At 55.3% G+C, this 18,844-nt stretch overlaps 1 long non-coding RNA gene across 2 annotated transcripts; it reads right to left on the bottom strand.

The window, feature by feature from the left end:
* Positions 1-18,047: 18,047 nt before the first annotated feature.
* LOC113994837 lies at positions 18,048-18,833 on the bottom strand. Of its 2 annotated transcripts, none has more exons than XR_003543219.2 (3): positions 18,527-18,833; positions 18,276-18,345; positions 18,048-18,183 (listed from the first exon to the last, which is right to left on the bottom strand). It is a non-coding gene; the product is annotated as an uncharacterized LOC113994837 (long non-coding RNA). The 2 variants fall into 2 exon arrangements; XR_003543220.2 differs by having other exon boundaries at positions 18,276-18,401.
* Between the last annotated feature and the right edge of the window lie 11 nt (positions 18,834-18,844).

The following is an 18,844-nucleotide window of genomic DNA, read 5'->3' on the forward strand; positions in this document are numbered from 1 at the left end:
GAGGGGCTCCAGCCCTCCGAGCATCTTTGTGGCCTCCTTTGGATCCACTCCAACAGGTCCATTCCTCCTGATCTGGGCCCCCCGAGCTGGAGGCAGCACTGCAGGTGGGGTCTCACCTGAGGGCAGCAGAGGGGCACATTCCCCTCCTCCCCTGCCCCCGGGATGAGCCCCGCACACGGGGGGTTTCCGGGCTGGCTCGTGTCCCATTTGTCACCCACCAGCACCCCCAGAGCCCTCTCCCAGCAGGGACTTCCATCCCTTCCTCCCCCAGCCTGCACCGATCCCGGGGGTTGCCCCGACCTGGCTGCACCACCTTGGTCTTGTCCAACCTCAGCAGATTCCCGTGTGTGCCGGGAAACGGGGGGAAGGGGAATTCACCCGACTCTTGGAGATTTGTTTGTCTGCTGGTGCCCCAGGGAAAAACAAAACCCTGGCAGTCCCATCTAGTCTGTCCCATATTCCACCCAGGAACCCTCCACCAAACAGATCCACCATGAGGTGGGGGGAATTCCAGGGCCCTTTTCTGGGGACTGACACGTCACAGCCAAAGGAAAACCCCTCAGTGGATATTTCCACCAGTTACTCCGGCATTGACAAAAGGACTCCCTCCAACAGTCTACAGAATAACACTATTAATACAAAGTGGCACAGGTTGAAGGTTCGTGGTGGTCAGGGACAGGGTCTGGCTGCAAAAACACACTTCAAACGATGTCAAAATTGTTGTCAAAGCAAAGCAAAGCACAACCTCTAAACCAAACCAATCCACAACTACATTAGGAAGCAAAAGCCAGCTCGAGTCCTTCCAAGCAGTGACTAACACACAAAGTTGACACTTCCCACCCAGCACAGGCGTCCCTGAGGGGGAGGAAGGCAGGTTCAACCCCTCTGTTGATCCCAGAAGGTTCAATGGAAATCTCCCTCCAATTCTTTCCCCATTTCCAATTCTCTTTGATGCTCTTTCTTTAGGTTTAGGAGGAGTTTGAGGGTTTCTACTGAGAAGTGCTACAATTGTTTCTGGGTGCCTGGGGAGCTTTTTGGGGCATCGTGACCTTATCCCAGTTGGGAAGCAGCAGCTGGAGTCTCTTTGCTGTCCAGGAAGCAGCAGCTGGTTTTCCTCTCTAATTCCTATTCTATGTTAACTTTTAGCCTTATCTCTCTCTCCACACTCTGGGACCATTTCTCTGGCTTGTCCAGGTCCCCCTGGATGCCATCCCGTCCCTCAGGTGTGTCACCTGCCCGCTCAGCTCAGTGTCACAGGCTCAGGGTGCCCTCCAGCCCTTGGCCTCCATCATTAAGGAAGATGCCGGATACTGGGGCCAGGAGTGAGGAACTGGAGGGTGTGGGGTCCAGCTGGGGATTCCTTGCTGGGGATAAGGGCACGGACAGTGGGATTGGGAAGGGGGCAGCAGTCCTCAGCCTCTGGAGGGGTCTCCTGCAGAGAGGGAAGGACAGGAATGGCTTGGAGAAAGACCTTGCAAACTGCCAGTGGAGGAGGTGCCCAGGATGAGATGGAATTCCCTGTGGTGGAGGCAATCACATCCCCTTGGGGTGCAGGGGCTGTAAATGCCTCCTTCTTGAGTGGTTTCACCTCCCCTGGGCCCCTCCTCAGTCAACGTTCCTCAATTATCCAACAAACGAGGCACGAAGCAGAAAGGGGCAAAAGGAAAATCTTCCAGGTCACTGCCGGCTCCTGGGGAAAATGCAAGGCAAATAGTCAAGTCATTGAGCTGAGATGTTTTCCCAGCTGCCCCACAATGGTCTCTTGTGTGTGGTCAGGGGCCCGTAAGGATGGAAGGTGTTGCGGAACTGTGGCCAAAGGTGAGTGGAGAATTGAGGCTGTGGCAGGTGGCGGGAGCCCCCGCTCAGTGCCTGTCCTTGATCTGTGCCCACGGGGGTCCCAGCCCAGAGGGGCCTGTGAGGCGGGTGGGGAGGGAGGGAGAGTGGGGCGGGAAGGTGCCATCCTGCTGAGGGCCAGCGCTGGGCCCACAGATATGATGTCATATGAGGGATGTGATGTCACAGAGGAGGATGTGATGGCACAGGAATGATGTGATGTAACTGATACCTTAAGCCCCTAGTATAGTTTTTATTTTTCTAATTTTTATAAGCTTTATAAGTTTTATAAGTAGTAGAAGTAGATTTGAAAAGCAGCATCCCTCACTCCTTTCCCTGTGTTACAAGTAGTTTACTCAGTCCTTAACCCTCTTACCCCATTCTATGCTCCCCATATCAAATCTACCCCTGAATTCAGTGGCAATGTTTAGTCTCTTGTCAAGGCAAGGCCTAGGCTGTTTAGAGAACAGCCATATCAGGGCCTGAACAACAAAACAGAGTCAAGAACTAGGTGAGTATATACCCTCTGTGCTCTGAAGATGATGAGACTGATGAAGAGGTGGTCCTGAAATACACCCCAGACTCAGTTCTCAGGGGGTGGACCCGGGGTGGACCAGAGCAAAGGCTACAGTGTGGCCACACTTGGGATTGGACAGACAATATTATAAAATGTACCATCTCAAGCACAGCGGCGCGTGTCTAACATCCATTGCCTTGGCACAATTAAACCCTTTGCTTATCTCACCCCTAATTAACTGCTCCTGAGTAATTTCTTTAGCACCAACATTCCACGGCATCGCACAGAATATGATGTGATGGCACAGAGGAGGATGTGATGTCACAGGGAAGGATATGACATCAGAGGAAGGATGTGATTCACAGTGCAGGATGTGATGTCACGAGAGAGATGATGTCATACGATGGATGCGATGGCACAGACCAGCTCTGATGTCACAGAGGAAGATGCGATTTCACTGAGGAAGGATGAGATGTCACATGGGCGGATGTGATGTCACAGATGAGAATTTTATGTTGTGTGATGGATGTGATGTCACAGAGGAGGATGGGATGTCACAAGAAGGATGTGATGTCACAGGGAGGATGTGATGTCACAGGAGAGATATGATGTCATATGATGGATGGGGCTTCATAGAGGAGCTGTGATGTCACAGGGAGGATGGGATGTCACAGAGGTAGAATGAGATGTCACGGGGGATTCCAGAGTAACTGGAGGAAATATCCACTGACGGGTTTCCCTTTTGTTGTGACGTGTCAGTCCCCAGAAAAGGGCCCTGGAATTCCCCCCACCTGGTGGATCTGTTTGGTGGAGGGTTCCTGGGTGGAATATGGGACAGACTAGATGGGACTGCCAGGGTTTTGTTTTTCCCTGGGGCACCAGCAGACAAACAAATCTCCAAGAGTCGGGTGAATTCCCCTTCCCCCGTTTCCCGGCACACACGGGAATCTGCTGAGGTTGGACAAGACCAAGGTGGTGCAGCCGGGTCAGGGCAACCCCCGGGATCGGTGCAGGCTGGGGGAGGAAGGGATGGAAGAACCTGCTGGGAGAGGGCTCTGGGGGGGCTGGTGGGTCCAGCCCTGCTCTGGGGACAATTGGGATTGTTCAACCTGGAGAAGAGAAGGCTCCAGAGAGGCCTTAGAGGCCCTTCCAGTGCCTCGAGGGGCTCCCAGAGAGCTGCAGAGGGATTTTGGCCAAGGAGCTGTAGGGATGGGAGAAGGAGGAATGGCTTCCCACTGACAGAGGGCAGGCTTAGGGGGATATTGGGAAGAAAGTTTTCCCTGTGAGGGGGGAGGCCCTGGCACAGGTTGCCCTGAGAAGCTGTTGTTGCCCCATCCCTGGAAGTGTCCAAGGCCAGGATGGACGGGGCTTGGAGTAACCTGGGCTAGTGGAAGGTGTCCCTGCCCATGGCAGGGGGTGGCACGGGATGAGCTTTAAGGTCCCTTCCCACCCAAACCAATCCTTGATTCCAGGATTCTGTGCTGAGACAAGTCCCTGTTGTGGGCAGTGACTGTAAACCAGTCCATTATCCCAGTCAAAACCAGGACAACAGGACAGACACCTCCTGCTCAGTCTGGTCCTGCCCCCCCGCCTCGTGCAGCTACTGAGGGACTCTGGGAAGCCGAGGGCACCAGGAAATTGGGAAGGGAGATGTAAATTTGGGGAGAACAGGGCCCCCTTTTCTCCTCCCTTTCCCTCTGGGAGTCAACACAACACCTCCCTGTGGGTCACGACCTGAGGAGAACGGCCAGGTCAAAAATCCATTTGGATCCAGAGGGTGGGAAAAATCCCACAGCAGGGACTGTAGGAACAAGAGGAATTTCCCCAGGTGCTCCCAGCCCTGCTCAGGGGGAAGGAAGGAGACAGTCCAGGGGGGATCAGCTGCAACTCAGGCACCCTGCTCACATCTCTCGTCCATCTCTCTCTCAAACACCAAACTGGGGACATTTCCCTCTTCCAATGAGCTGCTGCTCCCACAGTTTGGATGGTCCAGAGTGGGACCTTTGGTGTTGAGGGGCTGTAAATGTCTCCCTCTTGAGTGGCTTCAGCTGCCCTGGGCCCCTCCTCTGTCAACGTTCCTCAATTATGCAACAAACGAGGCACGAAGCAGAAAAGGGCAAAAGGAAAATCTTCCAGGTCACTGCCGGCTCCTGGGGAAAATGCAAGGCAAATAGTCAAGTCATTGAGCTGAGATGTTTTCCCAGCTGCCCCACAATGGTCTCTTGTGTGTGGTCAGGGGCCCGTAAGGATGGAAGGTGTTGCGGAACTGTGGCCAAAGGTGAGTGGAGAATTGAGGCTGTGGCAGGTGGCGGGAGCCCCCGCTCAGTGCCTGTCCTTGATCTGTGCCCACGGGGGTCCCAGCCCAGAGGGGCCTGTGAGGCGGGTGGGGAGGGAGGGAGAGTGGGGCGGGAAGGTGGCATCCTGCTGAGGGCCAGCGCTGGGCCCAGGGCAGGGCAGGGCCATCCCTGGGGACAGGGGCACTGGGGCAGCTGTGTGCCAGGGCCAGCCCAGTGTGGAGCCAGAGCCCTGCTGGGCTGCCAGTGCCTGGCCCCCCCTGCCTGGGCCAGCTGAGCAGAGCGGGGCCCGGCTGATGCGGGAGGACACGGTGTGCCCAGCTGGGACAGGGGCAGGGCCAGCAAAGGGCATCTGCCCCTCTGGGCTCTGCTCGGGGAGGCCGTGGCTGGGCCTGCACCACTTGGGGGCTGCAGTGCCCGCAAATGGGCTGGAGCCGGGCACTGCCACCACCCCAGCACTTCCCTGGGCCCAGCCCTTGTGTGCCAGGGCCAGCATTGCCCAGTGCTCCCCAGTGCCTGCCCAGACTGGAGAGCCCAGTCACCCGCCTGTGCCCATTGCCCGTCAGCTCCTTTATCTCCCAGCTCCCTGTTTCCCTGATCCCGGGCTCCTGGTGCCCCAAGAAGGGGGGCAGTGCCAGCCCCGCATTCAGCACAGGGACTGGAGTGGGAACAGGGACAATTGTGCTCAGACACGCCGGGTGTGGGGCTGGGCTGAGCTCTGGGGTGTCCCAGAGGGAAAGCTCTGGAAGGGATGGGCAGGAGGACATGGGTGGATCCGACTTTGGGGGCCGTTGGAGGATGGATTGTGTTGTGTGGGATTGTCCCCACAGGGTATGCAGCTGCTTTCAGCTCCCTGCCCACCCCCTTGGCACCCCCAGGGGCCTGGGCCCTTCCAGGGGCAGCTGCCCCGTGCAGGAAGCTGGAGGGATGCCGGGGAAGGTGGCTGGATGGGTGCCGCAGGCGGGATGGACTCTGTGCCAGGGCTGGGCTTGTGGCCAGGGCTGGGGGCTGTGCCCAGCCGGGCTTTGCCCCGGGGGCTCTCGGGGAGGGGGCAGGGAGGAGTCCCGGCAGGGATAAATGTGCTCCTGCCCTTGTGCAGCCTCAGCCAGCGCTGCCCAGGCCCAGAGGAAGATGAAGGTCGCTGTGCTCAGCGTGGCCCTGCTCTTCACCATCCTGCTGAGCCCCCCGGCAGATGCCAAGGTGAGGCCCCCATGCCACGGCCATGGGCTCAGGGATGGGCCCCTTCCCAATCCAGGGGCTCCCCCAGCACTCCCCAGCACCCCCAGCCCCAGGCCAGGCCACTTTCTTCTGGCCACAATTCCCTCTCTCCTTCCCCTTCCCACAATTCAACTCCTGCTGCTGCAGCTCCGCTTCCTCACGGGATGCTTGCACCCGGCTCCGTCCTGGCACAGTCCCAACGCTTCCTGCTCTTTCTGACCCCAAATCCCACCTTTTTGGGCCTCCCCATCCCATCCTCTTGGTCCCCTGGGGTATCTCCCCACCATCTCCTCTCTTTCCCAGCCAAGGCAAAGGCCCAACCCAAACTGGGTGGAACTGGGCCAAGCCCCACTGGAGTCCAAGGAGGACAAACAGGCCCAAGCTTCACCCTGGGCTCAAGTGGGACAAGGCCTGGCCAGGCTGAACTGGCACCAACTGGGAAATGCCCTGCCATGGCCCCTTCCCAGGGCCTTTCCTCCAGGCTTTGCCCTCAATGCCTTGCCTTTCCCCCTGCACTGGTGTCCCCAACTTGCCTGGGAGCCGCAATCCCAAAGAGCCCCGCTCAGCCCGGGGGGCAGCCGGGGCTGGAGGGGGTGGGGACACCCGTGTCCCCCCCAGCCCCACAAGGCCAACCCCAACCAAGCCTTTGCTCTCCTCCTGCAGCCCGTTCAGGCCGGCGGCGTCCAATGTGGGGAGGTAAGTCTGGGAGTTGGGGGGCACCCAGTGTGGGAAGTGGGGGGCACTTTGGGCCCCCCATCCCTTCCTGGCACTGGGGACACCCCAGTGACCAGTGACGTCTCCTTGTCTCTCTACAGGCAGGCGGGATCGGCGGCCCGGTGGGTACCAGGGCTTGTGCTGGGCCCATCCCCTCCCCTCTCGTGGCCACCACCCTCCAGGGCACCCCAGTGCTCCCCAGTCCACCCCAGTGTGCACCAGGGAGGCTCTTCCTCAGGGCCCCCACTCTATTCCCACACAGCCCAGTCCACCCCACCACACACACACAGGGCATCATTCCCACACCATTTCTTCCCTTCTTTCTCCTCTAATCCTTCCCCTTTCCCATTGCCCACGACACTCATGTCCAGAAATCCCCTTCCTTGACCCCTCAGTCCCAAAGACACTCCCAGTCCCTTCCACTTTTCTCCCCTTCTCCATTTCTCCTGTCCCCACCCCTGCCCTGCTTCATTCCCTGGGTCCCCTCCACTGCAGTCCCTTCCTCCTCACCCACATCCCTCACAGTCCCATCCCTTCTACACCCCAATGCCCATCCTGTGGGATCCCCAATTCCTCCCAGTTCACCCTCTTTGGGTCCCCTCCTCCTCCCCCCCACCCTCCCTGCAGGCCCTGAATTCCCCTGGCTCTCCTTGTCTCCATCCCCACCCTGGGCCCTGCAGGAACAGGGATCCCGGGGGAAACTGGGTGCAGTGGGGCTGCGGGGAGAGGAAGGAATTTTACCCCTCAGACCAGGGGCCAACCCCAGACCCCCCAGCCCCACAGAGGCCAATATTGCTAAAAACTTTGCTCTCCTTCCCCAGCCAATCTCGGGACAAGGAGGAGGTGGATGTGTCGGGGTAAGTCCTGGAGTTGGGATGTCCCCATTGTGGGAAATGGGGGGAAATGTAGTCCCCCCATCCCTCCTGAGCCTGGGGACACCCCAGTGACCAGTGACACCTCACACTCTCTCTCCAGGGAGGCATGGATGTCCATCGAGTGAAGAGGTCTGAGGTGGGTACCTCGAGTTCTGCTGGGCCCAGACCCTCCCCTCTCATGGCCACGACCCTCCCTGGCATCCCAGTGTGTCCCAGTCCACCCTAGTGTGCCCCAGTATCCCAGTGTGTCCCAGTAAAGCCCAGTGTGTCCCAGTCCAGCCCAGTTTGTCCCAGTTCACCCCAGTGTGTCTCTAACCCTGCCTTTGTCCCCAGCCCCCCATGGCTGACCAGGTGGAGCTGATGCGCCAGTGACGCTCGGCTGCCTCTCTGCATGTCCAGGTGAGAAATATGGGAAGCTCCTCAGCCCCCCAAAGGAGCCTGGCAGGGCCCTGGGGGGTCCCTGAGCCCTCTGCAGTGGGCAGAGCTTGGGGACAGCAGAGGGACACGCAGGGGGCTGTCCCTGCTCCGTGTCCCGGGGCAGCTGGACAGAGCTGCCCCCAAGCCTGGCCTCGCACTGGGGGCTCTGCAGACCCCCAGGCTCACCGGGAGGGCAGGGAGGGGCTCGGGGAGGTGTCAGAGCATCCCGGGCTCAGGGCCTCTGGGGCCACATGGATCTCAGCATCCAATTCCCTTCTCCTGCCCCTGGTCCCTGCAGACAGACTGGGTGGGGACAAGGCCCCTGCCATGTCCCTGTGGACACCGGGGGTGACGTTTGGGGCTGTGTCTTTCAGGACTGGAAGTGGTGGTGACACCCGTGTCCTGGCCCCCTCCAGCGGCATGAGGAGATGATCATCCCTGGAGGACCCCCCTGATCCCCTGGGTGCCCTGGCAATTTCCCTGCAAGAATCAATAAACCCCTGCAGCAAAACAAATGCTCTGTGTCTGTCTGGGTGGGTGTGTTCCCACCTCCACGGGTGCCTTCCCGTGTCCATGTGTGTTCCCACGTCCCCTGGGGCACCTGGTGGTTTGGGGGCACAGGGGAAACAGGGTCTGACTGGGGCTGTCCAAGCACCGTCCCCAAGGAGCACAGCTTGGTGTCGGGGCAGGGGAGGGTCAGGGACAATCAGCCAAGGCCCCTCAGTCCTTCCCTGTGCTCTGGGAGGGATGGGAAAGGGGATCAAAGGAGCCAGCGGGTGTCAAATGCCCCCAGATCTCAAGGGCCAGGCTCGGGGCTGAAGGGATGGAGAGCAGCCCTGCATCCAAGGCCATGGGGATAGTGGGGGATGAAAAGCAGGATGGGAGCCAGCAATGGGAGCTCACAGCCCACAACCCCCCCGTGTCCTGGGCTCATCCCACAGCGTGGGCAGCAGGGGAGGGGGGTTCTGCCCCTCTGCTCCGCTCAGCTGAGACCCCCCTGCAGTGCTGCCTCCAGCTCTGGGCTCCTCTGGCTGTCTGCAACGCACCCGCCCGCAATGGCAATGGCTTGGGGGGATTCCCCTGCCAGCCCTGGCATCTCCTGCAGCTCCATGGGCTCCTCAGCACAGCAAAGACACGCACCTCTTGGGGCACTTCCAGAGGAGGCCACCAAGGGGATCCCAGGGCTGCATCACCTCTCGCATGGAGACAGGCTGAGAGAGTGGGGGCTCTTCAGCCTGCAGAAGAAAAGGCTGTGGGGAGACCTCCTTGGGGCCTTCCAGTACTTCAAGGCAGCTTTTTAGAAACAGGTGGGCAAAGGGTTCAGTAGGGCCTGTCACAGTAGGACAGGGGGAGAGTTAGACTAAAAGAGGGGAGGTTCAAACTAGAGAGAGGGAAGAAACATTTGATGATGAGAATGAAACACTGGAACACATTTGCAGGGAGGTGGTGGATGCCCCATCCCTGCAAACATTCAAGGCCAGGTTGGATGGGGCTCTGAGCAAGGTGATCTAGGAAAGATGTCTCTTCTCCCCCTCCAGGGGATCCCCCACCCTGTGCTATTGGCTACCAGAGTGATGGGCAGCTCTCAAAGGATGCAAGTGCCCAGAGAGCAGAGGGAACACACAGGACCTCTGTTAGCAGGGACATCTTCAGGTGAGATCACAATAGTTTGGACCAACACGCTCAGGCTCTACAGTTTTGCCTCTCTGTGGTTGCACACAACGTTTGGAAGAGACTGATAACCACGAGGTCCCACAGTGTCACAGGGTCCCCTTGGTGACAGGAGGTCATCAAGTGTCCCACGGACTTGTGGGGGTAGAGTTTTTGGAGGTGTTCTCTGACCCAATCTTCCTTAAGCAAGGCAAGGTCTTCCTTCCAACATTCCTATAGCCTGGTCTCCCGGGCCAGAGATCCCTCAGGGCTGGTCTTGTCAGTGCAAAGGTGTTCAGTAACTCTGCCTTCTCTGCATCCTTGCCATGAGCAGAGCGGCTCAGGGGGCTCCTGGGGGTCTCTGCACACGAGATCCCCCTGACACTCTTAAGGCAACTTCCCAGGCTCACCATTCCCAGGACTCCCTGGCAGTCACTCTCCCACCAGCCCAGACTGGCACTGCTGACACTCAGGCCCCTTCCCAGCAGCAGCAGCTCCAGTGACCCGACGGGTCCCCTGTGACTCCTCACACCCCCCACTCTCACAGTCAGACCAGGTTTCCTCACTGCTTCCACCCCAGGTTTCCCATGGCCGAGTCTCTGATATCTTAAAAACAGTAAAACAATTTATTTCTTGTGAAGAAACACAGAAACAACCTGAGCTGGTGCCTCAAGGAGGGACCCCCAACAAAAAACTCTATGGGGTTTTATCCCCTCACACTCCAAGCACACAAACTGCTCTTCCTGCTGAGTCCTGGGCTCCTGCCCTGTCTCCAAGTGTCCTCTCCCTTGGCTGCTCCAGGGTCAGCAGCTCACGGCCTTTGGGCTGAGGCCCCTCACCCAGAGCTCATCCCACAGCTCCAACTGCAGCTGCTCCCTGAGCCACCTGCACCCACGGGATTCCTCAACCCTGGGCACCACGAGGCCCCTGACAGTGTCCCAGAGTCCCTTTGGGTCCATGAGCCCCCACAGTGTCCCAGGGTCCCTTGGGTTCCATGAGCCCCCACAGTGTCCCAGGGTCCCTTGGGTTCCATGAAGTCCTGTGGTGTCACAGTGGCCCCTTGGTTCCATGAAGCCCTGTGGTGTCACAGTGACCCCTTGATTCCATGAGGTTCCACAGTGTCCCAGGGCTCTAAACGGGACATGATGGGGGAGGGGCACAAGATCAGGCTTGTTCCGGGAAATCTGTGGGATAACATGAAAAACTTAGAGGGACAAGGTACCCGTGAGGGCCCCTCTGAGGTGACTCTGAGATGGAACAGCCACACTGGAGCACAGCTGATGTCTCACAGAGATGAGCCAGGGACTCCTGGGATAATGGAAGCCAACAGGGAACCATCAGAGAAATCCCCTCGTAGCAAAAGGAGGCTCAAGAGGGAACAAACACCTCAATCAAGAAATTTCCCACTTCAGTCAGCTTGGTGCCAAGCTTGTTTTCACAGACAGTTACTGTCAGAGTTTGATCATTACATCACTGAAACTTTAAGTTTCAAACTTAAAAGCTTCAATGAAGAAATCCTGGGGGAACTAAAATCTGGACACATGGAATCCAGAATTTAGAGCCCTCCAAGGACATGTGAAGTAACCACAAGATAAAGAAAAGACTAACAGACAATTCATCCTGTGCTGGAAAATTCCTGCCTGGTATAAGTAATAATAAGACTGTTCTTGCAAAACTTGTACTACAGTCCCAATTGGTTTAGCAGTAGAGTAGAAAGTTACTGTTTATGCAGCCTTTGACCCCATTTTAAACCAGCCTTTGACCCCCAGTTTGAAGCATCTGTATAGTTTGCTGAGGAACAAGAGAACCCAGCAGCTGCAAGGGATAGGGAAGCCCCTGCTTTGAAGTTTGGTGATCAACTCCCTTCATTTGTGGCCAGAATGGGACAGTTCATTGGGTTCCTGAGACTGTCCAGAGACAGGTGATAATGTCATAATCTGGAAAGGAGTCCACAGGGAAAGACTGAGGAATCTCATCAGTGAGTAAATGTGGGAATGGGGGGAAGTAAAAGGAAAATGCCCAAGGGGGACAAAAGTTCAGTGCCCAAGAGGGGCAAAAATCCAGATAGGGGATGTGGCAAAAAGGGTGACAACTCTTATATTCCTCCAGATAGTCCCTGAGGTAAAACGTTGGAATTTTGTGGTGATGCGTGGTTCAAGCAAATTTCTTCCATAAAACTAGAGCATATGAAAGAAGGAGAAAACCAAAGCAAGAATAAATAGGAAATGAACTCAACTCAAAAGAGAGATTATAAATCAGAATAACAATTTAATAAAATAATACAATAAGTACAATTATACAGACAAACAATTGGTTTTAACCCACAAAACCCAAATATATAACCCAGCACCTTGGGGCATGAACAGAGTGGTGTTCTTTGGGCCCCCTGAGTCCAAAGGAAAAGGTGAGGGGAAAACCTGTTGGTGAGAGTGCTGGTGCAGTCTGGTCAAGAGTGGTGATTGCAGTCCAGCTGAGGGTGGTGGTCTCAGGCTGGTTGAGAGCGGTGAGCTGCAGTCTTCCTCTGGATCCCACGAGTGGTAAAAAAGGTTCCAAAACTCCAAGTTTATATATTCTCTAGTTCAGGCAGGAATGCTCAGTCCTTCCCTCAGAGCGGGGTATTCCATAAAAGGGTGTGAGGACAGGAACATATTCCTATCTTGCAGGCCTCTTAATGCCTAGTTTATAGCCTGAGGAGTCAGGCTCTATGTGCAGATGGTGTAAATGCTCTATTGATAACAGTTTCTGGGAAATGGCATGGAAGGCTATAGAATACACAGTTTTGGGTTACACCCATCCAGTGATGAACTGGTCTCAGCTGTCCTAACTAGGACATCGGGACACTGCAGAAACTCCTGAAAACAGAGGAACCTGAGACTGTGCAGAACCTGAGGGCAGAAAGGAACCATGGGGACACTGCAAAACCTCGTGGAATGAAGGGGCCACTGCTTCACATCTGGGTCTCGTGGAATCAAAGGAAACCTGGGACACTGGGGAAACTCATGGAAGCAGGGAGACCCTGGGACACTGTGGGGCCTCACGGAATCGAGGGGCCATCGGGACACTGCAGGACCTTGTGGGGCCAAAGGAACCCTGGGCTGCTGCAGAACCTCACGGAGCTGGGAAGCTGCTGTGTGGGGCCCCCACGACGAGTGGCTGAGGCTGCTGAAGGAGAAGGTGAATGAAGCCAATTTGCAGAAGTGGAAGCCGTGGGCAACGCCACTGAGCCCCCTTGCCATGGTCAGTTACCATGGCAACCATCGTACATTCCCACTGCTGTGCTTGGTTACCATGGCAACCATCACACATTTCCATTGCTACAAACATTTACCATGGCAACCATCATACATTCCCGGTGCTATGGTTGGTTACCATGGCAACCCTCATACAGTGCCATTGCTACAGTCAGTTGCCATGGCAAACAGCAGAGATTTTCATTGCTATGGTCGGTTACAATGGCAACCATCACACATTCCTTTTGCCACAGTCAGTTACCATGGCAACCATCATACAGTCCCATTACTATGTCAGTTACTATGGCAACCATCATACACTCCCACTGCTATGGTCGGTTACCATGGCAACCATCATACATTCCATTGCTACAGTAAGTTACCATGACAACCATCACACATTTCCATCACTATGGTCATTTACCATGGCAACTATCATAGTTCCCACTCCTACGGTCAGTTACCATGGCAACCATCACGCATTGCCATTGCTACGGTCACCATATGTGATGGTTTCCCAGCATTTCCATTGCTACGGAAACCATAAGACATTGCCGTCACTACGGTTGGTTACCATAGCAACTGTCATACTTCCCACTGCTATGGTCAATTACCATGGCAACCAGCATACATTCCCATTGCTATGGTCAGTTACCATGGCAACCATCATACATTCCTGTCGCTACGGTCAGTTACCATGGCAACCATCAGACTTCCCATTGCTATTGTCAGTTACCACGGTAACCATCATACATTCCACTCCTACAGTCAGTTACCATGGAAACCATCATACATTCTCATTGCTATGGTCAGTTACCGTGGCAACCATCAGACAGTCCCATTTCTATGGTCGGTTACCATGGCAACCATCACACATTCCATTGCTACAGTCTGTTACCATGGCAACCATCAAACATTCCCGTTGCTACAGTAGGTTACCATGGCAACTATTCTACTTCCAACTGCTACAGTCAGTTACCATGGCAAATCTTCATCCACTCCCATTGCTACGGTCAGTTACCATGGCAACCATCGGACATTCCCATTGCTACAGTCTGTTACCATGGCAACCACCATACATTCCCATTGTTACCATCAGTTACCATGCAAACCATCACACATTCTTCTTTGCCACGGTCAGCTACCATGGCAACCATCGTACATTCCCATCGCTATGGTCAGTTACCATGGCAACCACCAGACATTCCCATACTACAGTCAGTTACCATGGAACCATCATGCATTCCCATTGCTACGGTTGGTTACCATGGCAACTATCATGCATTCCCATTGCGATGGTCAGTTATCATGGCACCCATCAAACATTCCCACTGCTACGGTCAGTTACCATAGCAACCATAACACATGCCAATTGCTACAGTTGATTACCATGGCAACCATCAGACAGTCCCATTGCTACGGTCAGTTATCATGACAAGCATCATACTTCCCACCGGCACAATCGGTTACCATGGCAACCATCAGACAGTCTCATTGCTACGGTCAGTTATCATGGCAACCATCAGACATTCCTGTCACTACAGTTGTTACCATGGTAACTATCACACTTCCCACTACTATGGTCAGTTCCATGGCAAACATCAAACAGTCCCATTGCTACCGTCAGTTACCATGGCAACCATCAGACACTCCCATTCCTATGGTCGGTTACCATGGCAACCATCAGACATTCCCATTGCTATGGTCGGTTACCGTGGCAACCATCAGACATTCCCATTGCTATGGTCAGTTACCATGGCAACCATCAGCCATTCCCATTGCTATGGTCAGTTACCATGGCAACCATCAGACATTCCCATTGCCATGGTCTGTCACCACGGTGTCCTGGTTAGGGAGCAGAGGGGGCAGTTTAGCGCTTTGTGGGTGTCACCAAGTTATTTATCCTGTACCATCCATGCCATCCCTAGGGCTGTGCTTCCAGCAGGAAAAGCCGGGGCTCTGCACCACAACTGCTCCCTCCTGCCCCGCTCTCTGCAGGGCAGGGACTGTCAGCATCACTCCTGTGCTCCCCGTCCTCTGCCCCGCTGCTCCCCCTCATGTTTTCCCCAGATCGGGACGATGGACCTTTGGTGCTGAAAGGGGAAACCACGACGGGCCGTGGTGCTGAACCAAAGCTCTGAGCAGGACGGGGCGGTTGGGGGGCAGCCTCAGCCCCCTCAGCCCTCGGGTTGGGAGGAGAAGAGAGGAGCCAGCGCGGGACTGAGCCCAGGGAGCGGCTGTGCCACACGGCCGGGACGACCCAGCTCCCGGGGCTTGGCTTGTCCTTGGTTCTCCTTGTTGTTGGGCTGAGGGGTTGGACACGTTACCCTTGGGAGCTCCCCCACCACATTGCCTTTGTCCGGGGGCACCACACGGACACGTCGCTCGGGGAGCACCCAACATCTTGTCTGTGTGCCCGCTGGTGACCCCTTTTGGGAGTGAAACACCTTCTCTTTCTGGATACTTTTGCTGGTGATATTGCTGTTGTGACTGTGCGTGTCTTATTCCATTGCTCTGTGCTTTTAGTGAATTGTTATCTCCACCCAGAGTCTCTGATTTTTTGTCCCTCCCTCACCAGAAGGGGCGTGGGAAAAGGAGTGACTTATGTGAATTTTAATTTCCTGATGGTGCTAAAACCACCACACCTGCCATGCACCAGGAAAGATGGAATGATGCAGTGGGTGCTGGGACCTGCCAACATTGGGATGCACATTTAGCAAAGGCCACCTGGTCACTCAGCACTGGGGGATGTGCCAATCGGGCTGGCCCTGTCCAATCCAAGTTTTTACGTGCCATGGAAAGGGATAAAGTTCCTGTAGTGCACATTAAAAACATGCTGAGAAGACAGTCTGGGTTATTCCTGCTTCAGGCAAAGGGAAGTGCACCCGTGGGGTGTGGGGCATTAGGCAGTGTGTGTGAGCAATCATGTTGAGCATCACTTGTTCCTCTGGGGTTTTATTCCTCTCTCTTTCTTTTGTCTCCCTTTTCAATACAGTTATTATTAGCTACTACACTTATTATTATTTTCATACTTTACTTTGTTTCAGTTATTACATTTTTCTTATCTCAACGCAGGGGTTTTGCCTTTTCTTGATTCTCCTCCCCCTGTCAGTGCAGGGGGAGGTCGGGGGACTGAGTGAGCAGTTCTGTGGCACTTGGCTGCTCACTGGGGTTAAACCACACAAAAAGGGAATGCACAGGAGTGGAGACCCTGCTGGGATGTGCTTTTGATATGGTTTGAAGCCGGCTCCCTGACAAGTCTCCAAACCTTACCACCAGAAGTGTCCCCCCCCCAAAACTCAGGGAGAAGAGGGAGAAAAAAAAACTAAGAAACGAGAGAGAGACAACCAAAGTGAGATATATAAATATATTTACACTTATACACAATAAAATATACAATTTCACAAGGGAAAGGGAAGGGGGAAAGGAAAAAGGGAACAAAACTAAAATAAAATATATAGATATCCCAATTAGTGACCCAATATCTAACAACTAAAAGAGTTAGCAAAGAAAATAGCTCACTACTCTCCTGGGACAACCGAGAGTCGCTCCGGAACGATCACCGGCAACCTCCGTCTGCCAAGGTCGGCAAGGCCCAACCAGGCCTCGCTCCCCAACACGGCAGATCAACAGCAGGGAACCTGCACCTCCAAAGCTGGAAGGAAAGAGCGAAGGCCTCTCCTCCTTTCTTCTTATAGTCTGGTTTACGTAAAAATCGTAGGGAATACTGGGTAAATCTGGACCCTTCCTTGGTTACAAACTGGTCACCAAGGAAGGCCCAGCCCAAACCACCACAGCTTTGTATTCAGGAACTGCCCAGCACCAGCTGGATAGAGAAGGGCCAGACCTTATGTCCCTGCAGGGCTGGGATTCACTCCCTGCCCCAAAGGCCCCCAATGTGTCTGAGGAGCCCTGGGTGGTGCCTGTCCCACAACTGCTGGGAATGGGGACGGGGTCCCTGCACAGGCCCTGTGCTGTCCATGGCAGCTGCTGCACTTGTGCTGCAGAGCCCTGGCACCTCCCCTGGCACTACAGGCCCCTCTTTGGGTACGAAATTCAGGTTCAGCTGCCCTGAATTTTGTTCAGCAAGGAAGGGATGTCCAGGAGACAACTGCCATTGTACTCTAAGGATGTGTAGAAAATACCCTGATAAAGAACAGGAGAGAGACCTCCCTCCCTGCATTTGCTCAGCTGAGCACCTCTGTGGGCTGCCCTGGACAGGAGGAACAGTGACAGGTTCCCCTGTCCTACATGTGGGCCCCTTCTGCCACTGAAGTTGGCCAAAGCAATGTCCCAGCAGCCTCCAAGAAGATCCCACAGCTGCTGCCCTGTGCCTAGGAACTGCTCCATTGGAGCCTGCAGTTCCCAGCAGGAATCTCGGTCACCTCTGGCCCCTCAGAAGTGACCAGGGCTTTGTGTCCCAGCAGGTCACTCCTGGCTTTGGTCTTCATTCATTCCCACGGGAGATGGGACAAGGAGTCTAAGACAGTTTAAATAATTGCACGATCCACTTTGTGGGTACAAAGCTGAATCCTTTGTTTGACACAACTCTAGCTATATATAGGGTTCAGGGAAGGGGGGACATACATTGTATTCACATTTGAGGTTGAGGGTCCAGGAAGTGCAGGGAGATATTTTTCTTCAAACAGATAAACAGCTATTTCTTTATCACAATTACAACAGGAGATGTGGAAAACAAGGTGGTAAAAGGATTTTCATGGAGACAGCAAGTCTGCTTAATTAAAAGATAGTATAAAAATATCAGGTGGTATATGTAAACAAGCTTTCCTTGTCTGTCTTTCAATTCCATGGTTTCTGGCTCCTTTGATCCCCTTTCCCATCCCTCCCAGAGCACAGGGGAGGTCCAGGTGCTCCAGGGGCTGCCCCGTGTGCCCCCTGCCTGTCCCAGCCCCCAGCAGGGACGTTCCACGATGCCCCAACCTGCACTGCTCAGGATGCACATGGAGGGAGTGAAGGGGATCTCGTGTGCAGAGACCCCCAGGAGCCCCCTGAGCCTCTCTGCTCATGGCAGGGGAGCGGCCAGAGAGGCACCGGGTGTGCAGGGGCTGGAGAAGGAGGGGACAGGGACATGGGAATGCAGGCATGGAGATGGGAACACACCCATGGAGATGGGAACACACACATGGAGATGGGAACACACACATGGAGATGGGAACACACACATGGAGATGGGAACACACCCATGGAGATGGGAACACACCCATGGAGATGGGAACACACCCATGGAGATGGGAACACACCCATGGAGATGGGAACACACACACAAGATCAAGCAGAGTAGCTTTGCTGAAGGGATTTATTGATCATTCAGGGGAAATGCCCCTGGGCTCTGAGGGAAATCAGGGGGTTCTTCCTGGATTGATCATCTCCTCATGGTGCTGGAGGGGGACAGGGCACGAGTGTCACCACCAGGCCTGAAAGACAGAGCCCCAAACGTCACCCCCAAAGTCCACTGCAACATGAGAGGGGCCTTGTCCTGACCCCTCTCCCTGCAGGCACTGCTCACCTCAGCCATCCAGGGATGCAGCCACGCCTTTCTCACCAACAGGACCCACCACCTTCTCAACCACAGGGGGCTGGGGACAAAGGCAGGGTTAGGGACACCCTGGGTGCAGTGGGATGTATTGGGAGCCTGGGGGAAGAAATGGGATCCTTGGGGAAGGTGCACTGGGGTATACTGGGGCAGACTGGGATGGCCAGAAGTGTCATGGCCATGTGAGGGGAGGACCCGACTCAGGCAGAACTCCTGGTACCCACCTGAGCCATCTTCAGGATCCCAACGTCCACTAAATGCAGCTGGAGAGAGCCCAGGAGCCCTGGCTGGTCACTGGGATGTCCCCGGTGCCAGCGAGGGATGGGGGGACCAAAGTGTCCCCCAGTTCCCAGACTGGATGCCCTCCAGTCCCCCCGGCCCACTCACCTCCCGCAGATCATTTTGGGTTCCTGCCAAGAGTGCCTGGGCAAGGAGAGCAAAGGTTTAAGCAGGATTGGCCCCTGTGGGGCTGGGGGAGGGACACGGGGGTCCCCAGCCCCCCCAGCCCAGGGCTGCCCCCGTCTGAGGGGGAAAATCCCTTC

This window comes from Pipra filicauda, unplaced genomic scaffold (genome assembly GCF_003945595.2).
Source record: "Pipra filicauda isolate LSUMZ 115617 unplaced genomic scaffold, ASM394559v2 scaffold1006_size39004_pilon, whole genome shotgun sequence".
Lineage (NCBI taxonomy): Eukaryota > Metazoa > Chordata > Aves > Passeriformes > Pipridae > Pipra > Pipra filicauda.